The 22534-nt window shown below is 36.7% G+C and overlaps 1 protein-coding gene across 3 annotated transcripts in view; it reads right to left on the bottom strand.

Moving 5' to 3' along the window:
• The window catches only part of LOC136857127 (transcription elongation regulator 1), a 513780-nt gene that overhangs the window by 253874 nt on the left and 237372 nt on the right, over window positions 1-22534 (bottom strand). The window lies entirely within an intron of this gene.

The raw sequence follows: 22534 nt of genomic DNA, 5'->3' as shown, positions 1-22534 counted from the left end.
CGTTCGTCTGTTGTGGACGGTGATACCGGCATTCAACCATTCATGATACACCCTGGACACGGTTGATCATGAGAAGCCGAATTCCTGCACCACTTCCGAAATTGCAGTTCCCATCCATCGGGCACCGACCACCATAACCCGTTCGAACGGTGTCAGCTCACGACGACGTTCCATGTTACACCTGTCACATGCACAGCCACTGCTCGCAAGGACTCCTATACAACTGCCGCTGGCACAGGGGGCGTATGGTGCACAGACAACACACCTGCACATCAGTGCTCTGCTATTCCATGACATTTGCCCAGTCAGTGTATATTGTACGAGGAACTGTTTTAGCCAGGTACATTATTTTAAAGTTGCCGGAATATTTGGAAAAGTACGGCAGTAATGTGTGTTCATGTGTCCGATATGTTATGTGAGCTCGATATGAAGGTCCCCATGGCAAGCAGGACACGTCACGAGCAACGAACCTGCGGGTGACGTCAGTGCCACATGTCGTATGCCTTTCTCTCGAATGTGCTAGAATAAAAATTAACTAACTTTTTAAGTGAGGAAGATACAGAAATGAGACATACCTCGTCGTGTAGCTAGTGTTCTGAAGGCAAACATATGTCAATCTCAACAAATTCCATCAAGGTGTTCAAGAGCTATCAAGCGAGAAACAAACCACATTTCTTCTCGTGGCATGGCGAGTACCCTTGGCCTAACGGAATAAAAGCCGTGGACCAGGCTGAAGCAGACCAGTTCCAATTCTTTGCTCACAGATGGCTTGTCAGTCATGCTACTCACGACAAGTGAAGTCGAACTCAGTGTTCATTCTACTGGAACGTCGTGATACTTGTATAATTTTCGACAAGTCGACACTTAGTTTATGTGAAAACCCGTGAGTAACCAGTGGATTTTCTTGAGAAATTGTTGGACTTACAATTCGTCAGGGACATTTGAACTTCGGAAATTAACCTGTTTATAACATCGAAGTTATAAGACTTGTAATATTTCGCCAATATTGGAACTTATAAAATATCTCGATTCCGAATGAACAACTTCAAACTTGAAGCTAGCACGACTACTTTAAATTTTAATGATCATGAACTGTTTCAACTTAGAACATCATGAGTGTAGGTTTGAAACACATTAACTATCTTAACTAACTTGTGCATAAGGACTGTTTCCTAATTTTCATAAAAGACTGTACCATCTGAAACCAATTCGTGTGAATAGACTGTCTAATGAACTATAAATACGCTGTAATACATTACGCATACTTCATAATTCAGTGACTTTGTGAATTATAGGAATCGCACACGAATACTTGAGGAACTGTGATAGTGAGAAGGAACATTACAATATATTACGAGAGAGAGGTATTTATTTATTTCTTTACTGTGAAAGTGAGTCATGATAAACTGTGCTTCGAATGAGAGTTGTTTCTGACAATACGAACGGTGTGTAGTGAGTGTAAAGATGAACTATACATAGCAATGTGTTTTTTCATTTTCCAATTATTGCAACTTACGGAGAGAGAGAGAGAAAAAAAAAAAAAAAAAAAAAAAAACAGTGCTTCTGACATATTTCTCATCTAGTAAATGGTGATTATTTTTGAAACAGTTATAATCAGTTCTAACACCACAAATCAAACGGTGCTCGTTTCAACATAGGACACACTATCAGTGGCCTAGTCAGATGGACTTTTCTTGTGTTAAAGCCACTCTTTTATTAACATGAGAAATCCTGACTCAAGATGACGCAGATCGAAGGAGATTGATGCAGATCATCGCGGAACGTGGACTTGGTACTACGAGGGACGGTTCCAGGGACGTGGTACTATGGAACATCGCGGTGCTTGCTGTGAGCTGAGTTCCAGATTGCTGCTTGCAGAGCAGTATTCAACAGTTCGAGCTTAACAAGAAGACATAATTCAGGTGATATAAGTGTCTTTTCATTCAGAAACATAATTCTGCTTTCAACAGAACTCTTATACACAATGTCATTGCTGACAAAGAACTTTAATTCAATTCAAAAGCTCGCTTACCTAATATTTTGACGAACAATTATTAGCAGATTATTAACTTCAAAAATTAACGTTCTACAATACTTAAAAAAATACAGACAGACTTTTGGAAGGCAGTGTGCTCTCGTAATATTGTATGCTCTCACTTGAAACTTTAGAATTTCAATTCAGTGCTATATTTATAGTGAAGGCATACAATAAACTCTTAATTAGCAATATTCATATAAAGTGTATAAGAAGTTACTTAAATAGGACAATACTTAGAACTTTCTACCAGAAGATCGAATTTTATTTCAAGTGTTTTATATTTGAATAAAAATAGTTTGAAAAGTTCACGAAAAGTAATTACAAAATTCACTTTGTTTATTTTACGTAGAAAACATACTCTGAAATCACAAGTGATAATATTAAAGGCTTTAGGATTTCGTTGAAGTGGAATGTTAACTTACTTTCAACATGCTTTATTATTTTACATCAACAAAATCATGATGGGCATAACTGGTTGAAAAGAACATTATTCATTTGGATTTTTACATGATCAACATAATTTTGTCGATATTTTGTTGTTGAAATTGGAATATATTTTCCAATAAATATCTATGATCACTACAATTCAGCAATATAATAGGGTAACAATTCATAGATTGAATAAATGGGAGAAAGTTATGTTTTCTATTATTTCACCTTGCGATCCTCCCTCTCTGTACCCTCTCCTAAGGATTAGGCACCCCTCAGAACGACTTCATGCTCTTTGAAATCAATTTTTCCTGGTACAATATATATACAGCAATGGTAGAGTACAGTATTTACTTGTGTTTCAGACCCCCACCACCACTCACATAATAGACCCACACTGGTTTTTCAGAAAAATTAAAAAATACAGCTCACACAAGACCCCCACCAACAAAAGTTGCTACTAAGTGAGGTGGAGGTGTTCTTTTTGTATGACTAAAAACTAAAGGGGTAGTTTTATCTGTGTCCTCTGCAAAAACAACAACAACAACAACAACAACAAAAGGGTGAACCCAGCAGCCAAAGAATTTAATACACAACATCATCTGATAATGGCACAACTGAAATCAGCAAATAAAAGTGTGTAGTTCTTTCATGTACCAAAGTACGTACTGTGTATAACTCAGTTGAGAACTGATGGTTTCGTCGTAACTCATGATATGGTTCAACAAAGAACATTGAAAGCGGCAAAAATAGAAAATTTTTATAATAAAAATCTAGAGAGCCTCTTTTAAAAAAAAAAAAGAGATTTTTATAACAAAAATCACACACACTAAAACAAGCACAATCTCGAATGTGAAATGAACTGTAACATAAAAAACAAGATAGCAAACCAGTAGCGACAGAAACTACAAACGAATCTACAATGGATCTATTGATCGACAATAGCTTCAGCTGTGAAGCTAATGTAACACATGATATGCAGCGTATGTAAATTACAATTTAAAATAAGTACAGAATTAATTACTGGTTAAACTCAACATTATAAATTTGCTGTGAAAATTTAATATTTTGCAAAAAACTTATTTCAACACATATGCCTACTGCAGGTGTTCTAACATCACATTTTTTTGGCATTAAAATGAATCATCACGACAGAGATTTTCATGCACTGTTGTTTAAAAATGTTATTCAGAATATGTCTACTTTGTCCTTTATTTCTCATCATCACTAATAATTAATGCAAAGCACACACTAAAATTACCACACACAGTCATCCTCTTTGCACAAATGTTAAGGAAATAATTTCTATTCTTCCCTGTAAGTGTACGGTACTGTGTGCTCAGCACAACTAAATGTGCGGTTATTGATCTTGTCTACTAGTTTTATAACATAGAATAATATATCCAGTTCTAAGATTTTAAATATTACCTACTAAGACCATTTTCGTTTGAAATGTGTTCATTAAGTGAGGAATTTTTTTAAAACATTTTTTAAGGGGGATAGGCCTACTGGTGTCCGCCCTTTACGTGGTGGTGTCCATTTCGCGAGCAAATACAGTACATTATGCAGGCCTAAAAGCCATGTATTCACCAAACAAAATGGGAGGTTCTCACATACTGGACCCTTTACCTTTTGCAACATTAATGAAAAACAAATGGGGCCTAATATGCAAGTAAATATGGTAAATATGGCAAGTTATAATGCACATAATAGTGAGGATAGTCTATTCCTATTTAAACACTAACATTCACCAATTTTTGGAATAATGTTAAAAATTATCATGATGTGTTTGAAAAGGATTGTTGCCATTTGGTCTGCGATATGAATATAAGGAAGGAAGGCAGTTCACTTCATTAGTAATGGTTATGTTTAATTCCTTCCGGGATGCAGAGCTCTATAGATTTATGCAGAGGAACCTCGATTATCTGTTCCTGGAAATGACATTTTCCAGGGTTATTCGTTCAAATTACATAGACCCAAGACCGTCCTAATTAAATCATATTGTAAAAATCCTGCATTATCTGTTCCTCGAAGAAAGGATTTCCTGGATCAACCACCCAGAAATTTCAGTACCAACGCCAAATCCTTGATCAAGCCTTTTTCAAGCAGTATCTCTTGAAAGGATGGCTATGGCATACCTATGGATCTTGGCGTTAACAGCCCATCATTGCGATAATTACAGCAAGTACTGTACTGGAAAAGCGATCGGAGGTAAACTTGCATAAGGGACCATCTTAGCTTCGCATTCGGCAGGTAATGTTTAGAAAATCCTTGGAAATCATAAAGCAGAGAGTGGCCACAACAGTTGGTAGGGAAAAAGGCGCATTTCGACAGCTCTACTTGAAGACAGGAGTTTCGTCAAATGTTCACACATGTAAAACACCTAAATTATGTCTAGATTTAGATGTTTATTCTTGACTCTTTCCGATTGTATCACTAAAAATGGTTTTGGCACTTCCCTCATGGCACTATATAGCGTCAAATGTTCACACATGTAAAACATCTAAATTATGTCTAGATTTAGATGTTTATTTTTGACTCTTTTTGATTGTATCACTAAAAATGGTTCTGGCACTTCCCTCATGGCACTATATAGTGAAAGGACTTTCAGACAGGAATCAAAATTATAGGCAAGATATAGGCTTTTGCGCTTATGCCATGTCAAGAAAATAAGGTGAAATTCTTTACGTTTCGCAGAGAACTTTGCTCTGCGTCATCAGTAGGGACCGGACTTTTAAAAAATGCATATGCGCATATGCAAATGCATATTTTGAATATTAGTGCATATTTTGAACGTTAGTGCATATATTAATAATCTTGACCATGATGGTCGGGATGGGATCCGTATTGACTTAGTAACAGTAAATATGTTGGAAGATAGTCCGCCTAGTCAATACTATTCATTTATTTACCTTTCACCTTAACATCTAGTACATGTTTCGAGAATATTATGCATTCTCTTCCTCAGCTAGTGGATTAAAATTCAGTATACAATAAGACCTGACTAAAATAGGGGGCCCCCCATTAAAAATTCAAAACATTGAGTATGACAATGTGACACTTAAAAATTTTGGATAGTACAAACATAGAATTAAAATCCCATTTTGTCAAGTACAAATTAAAAACACAATATAGTAATGTCTAATTAAACACAACGTCTTGTGATGATATGAATTCACAGTGTCCTTGAAGTTCCCTTGCGTAGTTCAAAAATGTTGAGTTAGGAATGAATGAAACTGCATTAAAACTTGAAGTCCTGCCGATATCCACCGTTAATGGGTGTTAAAATGATGTCTATTTAAATTAAAATATTGGACACAGCGTCGTATAATGATGTGAATTTACGGTGTCCTAGGAATTATAATACTATCTTGCGTAGTTCAATTGGGTTTGTACAAGAATAAATGAAGTTGCGTTAAAACTTGGAGTCCTGCCATTATCTTTGGTTGATAGATGTATTATGCAGCCAGGTTTGAAAATAGGTTAAAATGGTCTATAAAAAGGAAATGAAATAAAAATTAACAAAATGCTCCGACATGAACATAGACCATTTTAACCTATTTTCAACCTGGCTGCATAATACATCTATCAACCGAAGATAATGGCAGGACTCCCAAGTTTTAACGCAACTTCATTTATTCTTGTACAAACCCAATTGAACTACGCAAGATAGTATTATAATTCCTAGGACACCGTAAATTCACATCATTATACGACGCTGTGTCCAATATTTTAATTTAAATAGACATCATTTTAACACCCATTAATGGTGGATATCGGCAGGACTTCAAGTTTTCATGCAATTTCATTCATTCCTAACTCAACATTTTTGAACTACGCAAGGCAACTTCAAGGACACTGTGAATTCGTATCATCACAAGACGTTGTATTTAATTAGACATTACTATATTGTGTTTTTAATTTGTACTTGACAAAATGGGATTTTAATTCTATGTTTGTACTATCCAAAATTTTTAAGTGTCACATTGTCATACTCATTGTTTTGAATTTTTAATGGGGGGGCCCCCTATTTTAGTCAGGTCTTATTGTATACTGAATTTTAATCCACTAGCTGAGGAAGAGAATGCATAATATTCTCGAAACATGTACTAGATGTTAAGGTGAAAGGTAAATAAATGAATAGTATTGTGCCCGTTCGCATCTCGTAGACCATTTACAAAATGGCGGCGTAGGAAGGTATGGCCCATGCGATCTATTAAGGCAATGAACTTCTTATTAATACAGCATATAGGAGACCATGCACGTCACGGAACGGACTGATTTGGAAAACACTGGAGGACAGCAGAGGCTCATTTTGAATTGTTTTTAAAAAAATATAGCAGCGGACTGATTGTTTAAAAATATACTCTAAAAATTTCAACTGCAGAAGTAAGACGCAAATACAAGCGAAGCTTTACATTTGAAGATTATCTTAAACTCCTGAGGAAGATATTGACTGTTTACAATCGGCGATAACATCCGATAAAATAATTCACCTACGTATGTTATAAAGAGACGAGATATCATAGGAATAAATAATTTGTGGTGAGATACGTCTGACTTGGATCCGGTGAGCAACCACTCTGCGATTGAAGAATAAGGACTCACCATATTGCAGAACCGACAATTTCGTATGAGAAGAAAGTTACCCCTGTGGTTATAAACTTAATATCTATATACGGAGAATTTATTCCAATCGAAGAAAACTTCGTTTGGAATAGCAGTAGAACTATGGAATATATCATGACTGATTGCTCCGCAAAAGGAATTTTCTACGCTGTCTGCAGATTTGGAATGATGACTGTTTGCTAAATCTACATGATGGACTGAACTGGGGATATGCACCGGCGAGCCAGAGGACCAGCTGATGATGATTGGACCGGCCAGCCAGATGACTGGACGATGAGGATGAGCACCGGCCAGCCAGAGGACTGGACGATGAGGATTGGACCGGCGAGCCATGTGACCAGCTGATGACCAGGAAGACGTTATCCAACCGGAGACCCAGATCCTAACAGAGGGTCTAACCACAACCAAGGAATGGAGCGACATCCAGACCAAACGTAGCATCTGACGAGCTAAGTCCATACATTTTTTTAGTAGAGTAGTTTCTTGCAATCTACACCCTCAATCTAACTTCGGCATGTGCTGAATAATTGGTGATATTTATGAATTAATTAAGAACGTGTGCGAAACATAAAGTGAAGTGTGAGATATTTAAGGCTATAAGATAAGATGGCAGTGTAGAATTAGAATTCTATTATATCATATACAGGCTACCGCACTTGCATACATACAGTAGAGACTAGCATGAGTAAATGAAAGAAGTGTTACTTGTGAAGACCTAATAGCAATGAGTCTATATAACTAGTGAAATTTCGATTAATCTCGTTTACCTGTACAAAAATTACGTCACGAATTTACCTGCGCGACACAGATGAATATAGTTAAGTTACGTATAGAAAGAGGGCATTGAATTCAAACTGCTGTTTTTAAGATAAAAGGTTATTAAAATGCGTTTATTACAAGGCAATTCTAAAATGTTTGGCATATAGTTTTGGGTGTATTCGGCTATATGCGTACGGCAATATGTATGCCGGTGGTATGACAATGTATATTTGAATGGTGTTGAAATGTGGTTATTTCTTGGAGCGTAATAAGGAATACTTGAAATATAGATGTTTGTTTATATTCTACGGTAAGAGAAAGAATTGCTATTTGCCTAGGAAACATTGTGATAGATTTACATGTGGTGAGTTTCTGTGTCAAATGGAAAGAATATGTCAAAGTGTGAATATCGCGCAGATGACCATTTTAAGGTAAGATTGACATGTATTTTGGTAGAACTGTGAATCGTGACAGTTTTTATCTGACGTTGGTAAATGGCATGTACCGAGTATAAGAGAGTTCTTTAATATACGGTTTACTAGGCTCATGACTAAGTATACATGTGATATTCTTTGGTGCGGTGATGTTTCAATATAATACGTATTAATTTCATTCTGTACTGTCCATACGAGTTGAGTAGCTCGTACACATAAGAGATATTGAGTAAGAGCAGTTAGCTAAAGCACATCGAGCCGTTGATGGAGGAGTGTGTGGATCGGAAACTACTTGAATAGTTAGATAGATGTTCATTTCTTTTCACGCAGATATGATTTCAATAGAAGTGTTTTAAATATAAAGAACAGGATAATGGTTAGTTAGGAGCCATATGTCATAGGCTCTAGGGAAGTATTGTCTTAGCCCGTAAGTTGTTATTTATGCGTATTCAAGATGAGTGACCAAATAACCAGAGTGCAGATTTATGAATGGAAAATTTGGAGAGCAGTTTTACGATTTCACACTCACGCAAGAGTTTGTTTGGGAAATACATACGTAAAGATATGATCAGATTTACATTCGCTATCTGACTTTATCCTATTTAATTTTTATTACGTTTCAATTTAGCAAACCATCCATTTTTATCACAGTGAGATGACTTAAATGTGGTGAGAATAATTTATATAATTAGCGTGACAGTATTCACAACGAGTATTTATATGGAGACTGAGACTGCTCAGTGATCTCTTGAATATAATTGGAGAAAATCAATTACATTTCAGAACATGGCTACAAATATAGAAGTAAATAACTAATATGAATTTGAACATTAAATGAGAAAGAATGTAAATAATTTAAAGCTTAATTATTTTACTTTTATTTGAGCCAGCGCTGACTCTAATCCTTTATGCTTAAATATTATTAAGATGATACTACCCAGAATTCACATTAACTTACATTGAACATGATTTATTCAATAAATTTATATTTTTCTTTTAGAAAGTGACTGTGTTTTGAATTCCTTTTTTGGTAACGGCTAGTTTGTAAGTTAGCTAATAAGTTTTGTAGATATAAGTAATTGATGAGATTGACAAAAAGAAAGAGATTCTTTTTGAGGTTTTCGGCCAAAGGTCCTTACTTGAGCGTATAGGTATTCCCGTGATGTGCATCTCAACAGACCGAGTCTCTTGCGAAACCACGTAAAAAACTAACCATATAAAATCACAGATTTTATGAGCGATGATGGAATACCCTGAGAAGAAATCGAGTTACCGGGAAAACTTTGCACTGACCGCTCGATAGGCGGGTGCAGTATTGACTAGGCAGACTATCTTCCAACATATTTACTGTTACTAAGTCAATACGGATCCAATCCCGACCATCATGGTCAAGATTATTAATAATGATTATGCTAGCCAGGCTAGAAAAATGATAAATTTAAGAACACCAAGGTTAAAATTCTTAGTATTTCAAAAGACCTGAACTTTCTTAAGAAATGTATTAAAAGTGACGTTATACCTAAACATTTGAATTCCGTACAAAAGAGAGGTAGATTGCTGCATCATGAAATGAGAACACAGCGGAAAGTAAATCGCTTGTGGATTAAAGATGAAATCAGGTTCTTACACCTTAAAAAAACGAAGCTGAACAACACGCTTTATGAATTACACCTACTCATCACTAGTCAAATTTCGACTCTGGAATGGGAGGAGGCGCAATTTAACATTGACCTCTCATTATTTTTCAAAACAAGATATTTTAGATAGAAAATACCAGAGGCTCATTGAAGACAAATGCATCACCAAAGATGAAATGCGAAACAACAACACATACACGACAACACACACATTTTATCCGCCACTCAAAAACCTGACCAACGTTGATTTCAACGATGACGAAGTCGAAATCTTAAGTAAGGGTCCCAAACATAACTGGCTACACACGAGTAAGACTGTCCAAAATAGAGAACTAGTGAAACTGATAGCGGAATCTGAAGTAGCAATTGCAGAGGTACCTATAGACGAACAAGAGAACATGAGGTTCGAGGCTAAAAATAAAATTTGTAAAATAATGGAACATAAAACCATCGCAGATACCCACACAAATAACAATCTCCGAAAGATTAATAAGAAGATTAAAGATAACATAATTGTCACGAAGGCTGACAAGGGTAACACTATAGTTTTAATGAATAAAGATGATTACATCAGTAAAACGAATGATTTCTTGAAGGGAGACAACTTTCGTCAGATAAAGAAGGACCCCACTAACAACATGCAAAAGACTTTCAAACAAATTTTAGCTAACACTAATTTTTTGATGAATTCGAATGAAACAAAACGCTTGGTAAATATGAACCCAGGATTACCAAAATTGAGGGCTATGCCTAAGGTACACAAAGAAGGCATACCTATTAGACCGATTGTAAACTTCAGAAACAGTCCTACATATAAAATGGCCAAATTTGTACACACGTTTTTAAAGAAACATTACAGATTTAATGTAGATACAAGTCTCCGCAATACCATAGATTTTTGTGATAGGACAAAAAATTTAATTTTATCACAATATAATACTATCCATAGCTTTGATGTGAAAGATGTGTATTCGAATATTCCGATCACGGAGACTATCAACATTGTTAAGAACAACTTAAACACACATAGTTCGTTGAGCAAAAGTAGAAATTGATGAATTCATCAACTTATCAAAATTTATATTAGAAAAGAACTTTCTTACTTTCAACAACAACGTGTACAAACAAGTTAATGGGTTGGCCATGGGATCACCAGCGTCTGGTATCCTTGCAGATATATTTATGGACCATATGGAATCTAATAAAATAGTCGGTAAAATAAAAGGATTAGACTTATGGTTAAGGTTTGTTGATGACGCGTTCGCTATCATTAACGAACAAGAACTCAAGCCAAAAGAACTGTTAGACCAATTAAACAACCCTGATAAACATATAATGTTTGCAATCGAGTCGGAAGATAATAAAAGTCTAAACTACTTAGACGTAACATTAACTAGAGACAATAAAAACCTGATTTACTAAGTATTTAGAAAACCTACACACACAGATGTTATTAGGAAAGACTCGAACCACCCAGGAGAACATAAGAAAGCGGCATTTTACAGCTTCATCAATAGAGCAGTAAGAATACCATTAAACAGAAATGATTTTAATAAAGAGATAAACATTATACAAGATATTGCCAAAAGAAACAGTTACCCCAAAAGCTATGTCAATAGGATAAAGAGTAAGGTCGTGAATAGACCTAACACTACTTGTAAATAAGGAAGAAAAAAAGAAATTAGCTACATTCACTTACATTAATAAACAATCACACAGTTTGGTTAAACTATTTAGAAAACACAATATCCATGTATCCTTCAGGACAGATAATAATAATAATTTATTGTTCAATTCGAATAGAGTAAACACCAACAGTAGGTTCAGTAAATGAGGAGTATACAAACTGTCTTGCCAAGATTGCGGAAAAAAATATGTCGGACAGTCAGGTAGAAGTGTGGTGGTACGGTATAAAGAGCATGTCAATGCACGAAAACATTCTAGATACTCTGCAATGTGTGAACACATGCATGAAAGCAACCATCATTTTACAAATATTGAACGTGATATGACTTTATTACATTCATTAAGCAAAGGCAAACAAATGAATGCCCTAGAGAAATTAGAAATATATAAATTGCAAAAAATTGATAATGAGAACAGCCTAAATGAACACATTGCAGAAGACAATCAGTTGTTTAAATTGGTAACCCAATACCCTAGTAAGAGGCCAAATGATGTGAAGCGTGTAAGGCGGGAAGTATGACTGTAGTATCAGGGATGGTTCCTTCCACCCCTCCTTCCATCCACCACGCAACCCAATGTAATTCCGTAACCAGTTGCCATACAACATCAGGTGCCTCAACATCTATCTAACACATGCATGCCACACGTAATATATACATCATCACACTGGTAAGGTTTAATATTTTTCCCCGTTGTATTCTCATTTGTTCATGTCGGGGCCTTTTGTTAATTCTTATTTCATTTCCTTTTTATAGACCATTTTAACCTATTTTCAACCTGGCTGCATAATACATCTATCAACCGAAGATAATGGCAGGACTCCAAGTTTTAACGCAACTTCATTTATTCTTGTACAAACCCAATTGAACTACGCAAGATAGTATTATAATTCCTAGGACACCGTAAATTCACATCATTATACGACGCTGTGTCCAATATTTTAATTTAAATAGACATCAAATTAACACCCATTAACGGTGGATATCGGCAGGACTTCAAGTTTTCATGCAATTTCATTCATTCCTAACTCAACATTTTTGAACTACGCAAGGGAACTTCAAGGACACTGTGAATTCATATCATCACAAGACGTTGTATTTAATTAGACATTACTATATTGTGTTTTTAATTTGTACTTGACAAAATGGGATTTTAATTCTATGTTTGTACTATCCAAAATTTTTAAGTGTCACATTGTCATACTCATTGTTTTGAATTTTTAATGGGGGGCCCCCTATTTTAGTCAGGTCTTATTGTATACTGAATTTTAATCCACTAGCTGAGGAAGAGAATGCATAATATTCTCGAAACATGTACTAGATGTTAAGGTGAAAAGTAAATAAAGGAATAGTATTGACTAGGGGGACTATCTTCCAACATATTTACTGTTAGTGCATATACAGACATATTTTTCTCATATGTGTGATTGATTATCCACAATTTATGAATGAAATGAAAAAAATTATGAGCTCTGTATGTTGCACATCACTGGGCAAAATGAGAAACTTTCCCTGATCAAGGGAAGTTCTTTCAGTGTCGCAATACAAGTAGGTAGATGTATGATGATGTTTTTCACACCAGCAATTTCCTTCTATCTGGCATTCCTTTCTTCTCCTTGCAGTAGCCTCCCAAGGTTTGCTTAAACAAGAGTGTTCATCTGTTAACTTGCCCTTCGTCTATTGCAGTGTTTTACCAGATTAAACTGGATTAAACTGTAAAAATTCCAAAGTCTTTGCCAGAAGAATGTTCCAATCAGTTAGTGCCGGTGTACAAGTATTACCCAATTACATTCGTCGACGTAGAATGATCATTTTCAGCGTATAAATTAATTCTGTCCGACAACAGAAAATCATTGACTCCAGAAAACATTAAAAATTGTTGAAACCTACTGCCATGCATCATTTTTCAAGGAATGAAACTTGTTTATCAATTTAATACTGAGTTAAAATTAAATAATGTGTTTGGTAATTGTATTTTGTTTTATTTTTACTGCATATTTTCGACATTTTTAGTGCATATGTGCATGCATATTTTTGGAGTTTTTAGTGCATATACATCCGGGCCCTAGTCATCAGAAGAAAATCTTGACTGTCAATGGCAACAGGAATTGTTCCTTCTTTACATGAATCTAGTATTTTGATATGATCGGACATGATTATGTTCTCGAGACCAGAATAGATTTTGCACGTTACATATATAAAGCCATGGGAATTGGAATTGGCTATTACTGTTTAGAGTTTAAAATAAGACGGAGAATTTTACTTCTACATTTTTGTGTTAAAATGTCCTTATATAAACCGCAATTGGTTTATATGTGCATGTTACATATTAAAAAAGTTTGTATCATTTCCCACTCATACTGGCTTATTCAGCGAACACGCTTTCCAGCTGATCTCAAGGTCATGAATAACCAAAATTTCTGGAAATCTGATGATATTTTTCTCCTTCCACTTTGCCTGCGATGAGTAATGGGTGGAATTGAATATAATGCATTCAAGGACTTTTGAGAATCGATAGTTACATTCAAAATCATATTCTAGACCTCAACACAACCTTTAAAAGTCGATATAGGCCTAATTTATGCAGTAAAAGATTTCCAGAAACTTACTACGAACAGAACACTGGTGACCAAATTACAATGAAATGAAATGGCGTATGGCTTTTAGTGCCGGGAGTGTCCAAGGACAAGTTCGGCTCGCCAGATGCAGGTCTTTTGATTTGACACCCGTAGGTGACCTGCGCGTCGTGATGAGGATGAAATGATGATGAAGATGACACATACACCCAGCCCCCGAGCCAGCAGAATTAACCAATTATGGTTAAAATTCCCGACCCTGCCGGGAATCGAACCCGGGACCCCTGTGGCCAAAGGCCAGCACGCTAACCATTTAGCCATGGAGCCGGTCCAAATTACAATGAAAGATTAAAAAGGAAGGAATTTTGCCATCATGCTGGGCGCTTTTGTGTGTAATGAGCTATATTTCATTAGGTTAGAGGATTAAAAACTACCGTATTTACTCGTGTATTAGTCCCCTCGCGTATTAGACACCGCCCTGGCTTTTCGAGACGAAGAAAAAAAAAATCTTGCATACAAGACTTCCTAACGTTATTCGCCAGAGAAGAACAACTATTCCGCTTTGAAGCGGGTACAAGTCTTATTACAGCTCTGATGTCATCGCACAAATCTGTGAATAGTTTCGTCCGTACAACTTACTCAATGAAAACACACGTCGAAGTCATGTGGTACACCTGTGTTTCATAGTTAAGAAATGTCCTCCTCCGTAGCATAGGCCTAATGCAGCTCTGATGACGTCGCACAAATAGGCGAATAGCTTCAACTCTGACCCACGCATTGCAAGCATACATCAGTCATGCTATATGTCTGTGTTTTGTAGTTAATAATGTCCACCAGCGTAATGGTTAGGACAATTAGCTGCCATTCTCAGGAGTCTGAGTTCAATTCCCGGTACTGTACTGAAGAGATTTATGAATGGCAGGATGGTTGATATGCAGTAAAAACGGTACATGTAACTCCCAACTCCCCTCCACTGGGGGTGTCTAAAAAGAGCTGCACCACCTCGGGATGAGGAAACTGGTTTACTGTAGTTGAGAAATATTCACGGTTGTTGCTATTTATATAGCAGGTGAGATCATAAAGAAAAGGATTGTTTAATATCTCGTAACTTAGGCCGATATAGGTATTTTTTGGAACATATATATATTTAAGTAAAATTTACAATTCCACCTTTTCAATACAACATACTTTTGCAATGCAGTTTTACATTACAGTTAAATATTTATTTGGTACCAGTTTTGACCCTGTTCGGGGTTATCATCAGCCATAAACATAAATTGTACAATTCATTTGAAAGGTCCTAAAGGAATACAATTTTGACATAATATTAAGATTAAAATAGACAAATATGACATTGTCAAGTTAAAATGTTAGATGATGAGACACCAAGATGATAAAAGCACAAATACGTTAGAGTATGGCAAATCGAATGCCGTTATAATTATAGAGTGGCTATAGTTGGCTCCAGATACTTAAGTTCTTAAATGTGTCTCACACAAGTTCTAAAGGTTGTATACCCTTGTGTAGTGCTAACCAATATTAATTAAGTAGACACAAATATGATAAAAGTTTGTAAAATAAGCGCAAATGCTTCAAAATATGGTAATTATATGCCGATGGATTTCTAGGTACTAATTGTTCTTAAAATGCATATCTTTCATACAAGTTCAGACGGGTGTATGACCTTGCTTGACACTGAATGTAAAAGAAGTAAGTCATACACATGATGTAAATAAATTAGAAAACATGTCATTGGATAAACAAATTTCTAACCCTCAATATTATTTTGGAAAGAAGTAAGTTTAAAGTGTGATGAAAGTTATCCAATTATAACAACTGTTTTACTCGCCAACGCACCTAACAAATAATAACAATAGTAATCATTTTACGTCCCCAAATACTTTAAACGATTTTTGTAGACGCCAAACAAAACATATGTTAAAAGCATGCATTAATAAAAAGAAACTGAGACAATGAATGTACAAAATTAAACATAATAAAACGCATTACCGCCACACCTGTAGATATCCATAAATGCGGCAAACTTTGCTGTTATTTATTTTTATTCTTTCGGTCATGGAACTTTTGGCACTATCCCGGCGATAGCATACCAAACCTAAACAAGGCGGTCTCTCTTGCCTCATGTACAGCTGTTTATGTAAATCCTGATGAGATAAATGTAGAGAACAAGCATGAAATATACTTAAAAATAAGCGTCTGGCTTTCAACAGCCACAGTCATCATAAGAATGCTTCCAGTCACTGTGTATTATTTTGGAAGTGCAACTCGTATCATACGCTAGTTATCAGTTTGTAGTTTGGCACGCCTTCTACAGCATGGCTTTATTTGGAAAGAGTGGCTTCTCCTACACATGCACCAACTGGGAATATCAGAGACTATCGCCAGAAACCTTTTGGGAATAGAGTCACACTGTTTAGACCTTACAGTCATGAACGGAATTATTTTTAAAAGGTTCAAAAATACGGGACCTCGTATGCTCTCAATTGCAATGCTGCAGTGCATGACTGGTGCGGCCAACGAGATGGCAGTGAAGATGACATCACTTAGAATGATGACACGCTGGTAGCAGAGATGTTGGCGGCACAAGGCGATAATTCGAACGAAAGGAGTGATCAGGTTTACTGTGTTGTAGGTCTACTGTTCAACTGGCAAGAGACAAACGACTGGCCTTTAAGTTCTTTTATATCAATATTGCATAATATGGCAATGCGATAACCTTATCCCTTTCCTCTACAGGGTCGAGTACGAAGTGAGACGAATCTTCGTAGCGAGTTTTTACAACCGTATGCCCTTCCTGACGTCAACTTCATCAGAGGAATTAATGAGATGTAACGAATGACGTGATATGGGTACCGGTAACAAAACAGACTATACTTATTTTACAAGTAAGCCTAAAAGTCGTGTTCACCATTTGTTGCCTTTTTACATTTAGAAAAACAGCCTTCCAACGAAAATAGCCAGTATAACTCAAATACATTCATAAGTTTGTTAAAGAATAGTGTAGAATGTCTACATGTACAGTTTACAGCTCTTTATATCCTAGAAGCCATATGTTCGTTGCACAAAAGTTGAGGTTATCGCATACTGGACCACCCCCACCTTTCCCCCCCCTTTACATTTTTTTTTTGGCTGTAAAAATGGAAAAAAAAGGGTGTCTCTTAGGCAAGTAAATAAGGTACTTGTGGTCGATTGTTGTTTGGCTTAGCGATATCAGAATTTTTCGATGAATTTTGCTGATCAAAGCTGCTGAGCTGAGAGAACTTTTCGTGGGTAAACTGACTAAGATTCCCCGGTAACACTGAATGTAAAAAGTATCGAGATTGTTCACTCATGTAATTAATGTCTCAAGCCGGTCTCACGATCTAGCTTGTCTGCTTCATATTCAGACGCCCCCAAGTTCGATTCCCAGCCAGATCAGGCATTTTTACCTGGATATGAGGGCTTGTTCCCGGTCTACTCAGCCTGTGTAATGACTGTTAATTGACGAGCTATCTAATTCACTTTTAACAATCTTAGTTTGTAATTTGATATTTTATTCCACCTAATCAATACATATATTTTATACGAATAGGACTAGTTTCAACCATATGACTCTGTCATCTTCAGATATTCATTTTAAAATACAGTAGAAGTCCGTTATAGCGAGAATTCATAACGGCGAAAAATTTACTCGCTATAGCGGATTGACATTATATCCGATTTTTTAAAGTCGGGAAAACCGCCATACACATTACATTCAGTATGAAATGGCAATCAGTTTGTTCAAAATTTGAATTTTTGCAGATTATATCCACACTGCAGCTTACTTGTTTGTTGTTTATCAAAATCCGATACTATGTGAAAGTGTGTGTTTAATTTCATTCTGAAAAAATATATATTACTGTATTTCTCCGAATCTAAGACGACCACCACTTTTTCCTTCAAAAAATTATCAGGCTTAAAAAGTGTGCTGTAAAATCATATGAATGAATTTCTTATACAGTATGCATTTTTAGACTGTAGATGCCGAACATTGGCTTTAGTTATGCTGTAATTTTTTGTGGCTGTACAATTATGCTTTATTTCAGCGGGTTTAATAACCATTAACTTAAAATTGGCATCATAATATCGAAGGGAACTCGTTGAAAATTTGCCGGCAATACACATTCCATGCGTCTCTACAATACAATGATTCATCAGGAAAATATTCCTGCTTACTGTAAAACTGTTATCATACTTTCACTCAGCATCAGATATAACTGGCTGCCACTACACGCACGTCTTGCTTGTCAGATTCGGCCAACTTCAGCGGCTAGCGATGTATAGGTCTTTTAATCGCGGACTTTGAATGTCAACGAACGAGTTTATTGCGCCGCGGTATGACAATTCCCCCCATGCATTTTTGTGCACATACCTCACAATTTCATCTTCGACTTTTTTAACGCATCCTTGTTGCGGGCCACTGTATGCATTTTTTTGTGCAGTACCGGTACGCATTTTTAAGCTATCTTTGTCTTCACTGTAACGCCGAATATTGGCTTTAGTTAGGCCTATGCTGTATTTTCTTGCGGCTGCAACTTAAAATTGGCATCATAACATAGATGGGAACCCGTTGAAAATTTGCTGGCAATACCTGTTCCACGTACCTTTACAATACGACGATCCATCACGAAAATTTCCTGCTATCTATAAAACTTAATTTTACTAAGCGTCAGGTACAGCAGACGCTTTATAACTCTGCTACTGAGTAGCCGTGGCCTTTCTAAGAATTCGATGTCTCGCATGTTTTGATGCCATTCTGCAGATTTGAGAAATATTTTTGTATAGGATAACAGAATGTCATCCTCTCTTCACTATCTCCCGAGATCCATTGACGTTACACATACACACTGTACGACCGGTCGCCGCAGCTAACGATGTAGGCCTATAATAAAGAGGTGTCCGTTTATTGTCAACGAGTTTTGTGTGTTCGCGGGGTGGGGGAGCGGTGAAAATAAACAGCATGGTTACCGTGGTAGTTGCCATTACTATCAGGCCGCGAATGCAAGACCCTTGATTTTTCACATGAGATTCTGCGAAAAAAAACGTCGTCTTGGATTCGGAGAAATACGGTATCACTCCAGAGGCTTCTGTGGCAAACATTTCAGTTTTATTTTTCAAACGGCATCACCTAACCTAACCGTATATGCATCATGAAAACCTATTTGAAACGCATGTAGAGAAATGATAACCTCCTTGCTAAAAATTGACATGGGAATAGCTTTCCGAAATTTAACTAGAAGCGAGAAAATATAAACTATCCTCTGAAATCAGTGATGTACCCTGCCATATCCTGGGGTGTATCACTTTCTTACTTAATTTCAGTATACGGTATACCATTAAAATTAAGAAATCATTTACTCAGCCTTTATTTTTAATGAGTTAACTACTGCTATCGGCCACGTTATTTGCGCATTTATTACGAAAACTTGTTATCCTCTTTCATTTCGAATTTTCTTTGAGAACAGCAGTCGACGGGTGTTACTAACAGACTCAAATATCGCCTTCGAATGTTGACGAGAGACCTCGCAAATGCACATAGCGCGAAAACTATACCGTACCGAATATGATCGATCGCATTTTGTGGCAAACGTTTAAGTTTTGTTATTCAAATAGCGTCACATATCCTAACTTATCTGTACTATATTCACGATGAAAACATACTTCAAGCGGAAGAAGGGAAATTATAACCTTCTAGCTATAAATTTACATAATAGCCTTTAGGTAATTTAACGGACACGAGAAAATATTATCTAACCTCGTAATCAATGACACACTCTGCCATATTCTGAGATGTAGACCAATATCATTCTTACTTAATTGCGGTATTTAGCATCAAAAGTAAGCGATCGTTTATTCAGCGTTTATCTTTAAGCATTTATCTTTAATGAGTTAACAATGGTTATCAGACACATTATTTACGCATTTATTACGAAAACATGTTCTCCTCTTACGTTTACCTCGTGGAAGAGCAGTCGACGGGTATTACTAATCGACTCCGACAATCCCTTCGAATGTCGACGAGAGAGCTCGCTGGTGAGCATAGCAAAAAAACGATACGGTACCGAAGATGATTGATCGCATGCCGTATAATGACTGGTGCATAAATATCGAGAACGGAAAAAATGGAGCGCGCATAATCGCTCGTAATAACTGATGCGTCAATGACAGGGTTCTCGCTGTAACCGAAGGATAATACACAGTTTAGTATAGGAATTTTGAACGGACAGACAAAAGTTATCGTTATAATGGGATTCTCGTTATATGCATTACTCGCTATAGAGGACTTCCACTGTATTCAACTAAAATAAGGACACAATCATTAAATAAAATAGGGTTTGTAAACCCTGAGCTAAAATTATAAATACATTCTAAAACAATTTAGTCCACATTAAAATTCTTGAATTTTATGAAATAATGAGAATACACTATTTTAAAAACTTGATAGGAATGTTCCAGTTGTGTACAGGTTGCATCATACAAATTAACAATGTTTTAAAATATTCAAAAGATTATGTAGAAATTACAGGCAAAACAAGCTGATAATGGTTGTTAAGAGTTTTAAAACAAATAGGTTTAAATTCAGACGTGAAAAAATTAATAACGGCCGAGAGGGTTCATCACACCGATCATGAGTCACCTCAAAATCAGCAGGCCTTCAGACTGAGCAGCGGTTGCTTGGTAGGCGAAGGTCCATTAGGGCTGTACTTTGGTTTGGTTTAGTTTATCTGAGAAATGTTTGTAAGATTATAATTATACACATTTCATTTTTATGATGTTTAGCCAAATTGTTGATGGTTTTAATTCATTCCCAGACTTTCCGTTTTCCATATTGTATGTTTTTTTTCCGTGGACCCTCTAAGAACGAAGAATTGAGGTTCCACTGTACTTTGTTTCAACTTGCATCCCTGAATGTGGCCTTTAATGTGGAATACTGTCAATATCCACAATAATAATGAAATGTTATTTTTACCATTTGATGAGTATTTTACTATTCTTCTTCCTAGCTCCCTCTTATGCAAATTCATACGCTTACTTTATTTCTTCCATAACATATGTGACATAGGTAAATTAGCTCCAGAAGTGTTAAAAAAAAAAAGGAAGGAAATAACCAACATTCCACTACAACTTTAGAAAATTAGGGAAATTGTCTGTATGGTACATCTGCATTCTCATAACATCCTCACATGGGTAATAAGGCTTCCAGGCAGACTAATACAGGGTGCAGCAGAAATACCTGACGAATTTCAAACGTAAATAACTCGGCAGCGCAACAAGCCATTTACAGATTTATTGCACAGTTGGAAAGAGTAGTGTTTGCTATTTGCGTCAAATACACACTAGGTTTTGAAAATAATGTCATCTAAATGCTGACCGTCCTATTCGATGCATCTCTGAAGCCTCTCCCTGAAGTTCCGCATGACTCGCTAGAGTATGTCTTGTGGTATTGCCTTGATTTATTCACGGATGGCAGCTTTCAGGTCGTGTAGTGTTCGTAGCCTACGTCGGAAGATGCGATCCTTCAAATATCCCCAGAGAAAGAAATCGCACGGGGCGAGGCCAGGGGAACGGGCTGGCCATGGAACGTCACACCGTAAGGAGACGAGACATCCTGGAAACATTTCTCAGAGGAGACCGATTGACGCCCTGGCTGTGTGTGCAGTGGCACCGTCTTGATGGAACCACACAGCAGGATTCCCTAAGTTGGTGAGTGTCGGCTGCAGGAAGTTGCGTAACAGCTGTGCGTAATGATCCAATGTTACTGCTACAGTTCTCTCCTCCTCTTCAAAAAAGTAAGGGCCTACAATTCCAAAAACAGCGACAGTGCACCAAACAGTAATACGCTCGCTGTGGAGAGGTCGCTCATGGATCTGTTGAGGACTGGTTGCGGACCAGTACTGAAAATTTTGTTTATTAACGTAGCCTGACAAATGAAAGTGCACTTCATCACTTGCCAGGACACTGGTCTCAGCTGCGACAGCTTCAAGGATAGTCTCAGAACACGCTCTGCGGTTGGCCCGATCACGTTCACTGAGTTTCTGACCACCCACCATTTTGTACAGATGGAACTTCATGTCTGCGTGTAAAATCCTCCTTACGGTGTGATCCGAGAGCCCCGGAGCACATGAATGCCTACGCACCGAACGTTGAAGAGATTGCATAACGGCATCTCACTGCACGGACGGTCTCTGGAGTTCCGAAGCTAGGAGGCCTACCAGGCGGCTTTGTTTTCACACTTGAACCACTTTTTCTCAAACTGTTCACCCATAACATAATGGTGTTCCTGCTCGGAACTTTCTCATGTTGA

The sequence above is a fragment of the Anabrus simplex genome, chromosome 1, assembly GCF_040414725.1.
Source record: "Anabrus simplex isolate iqAnaSimp1 chromosome 1, ASM4041472v1, whole genome shotgun sequence".
NCBI lineage: Eukaryota > Metazoa > Arthropoda > Insecta > Orthoptera > Tettigoniidae > Anabrus > Anabrus simplex.
This window is presented reverse-complemented; position numbering and strand designations above follow the sequence as displayed.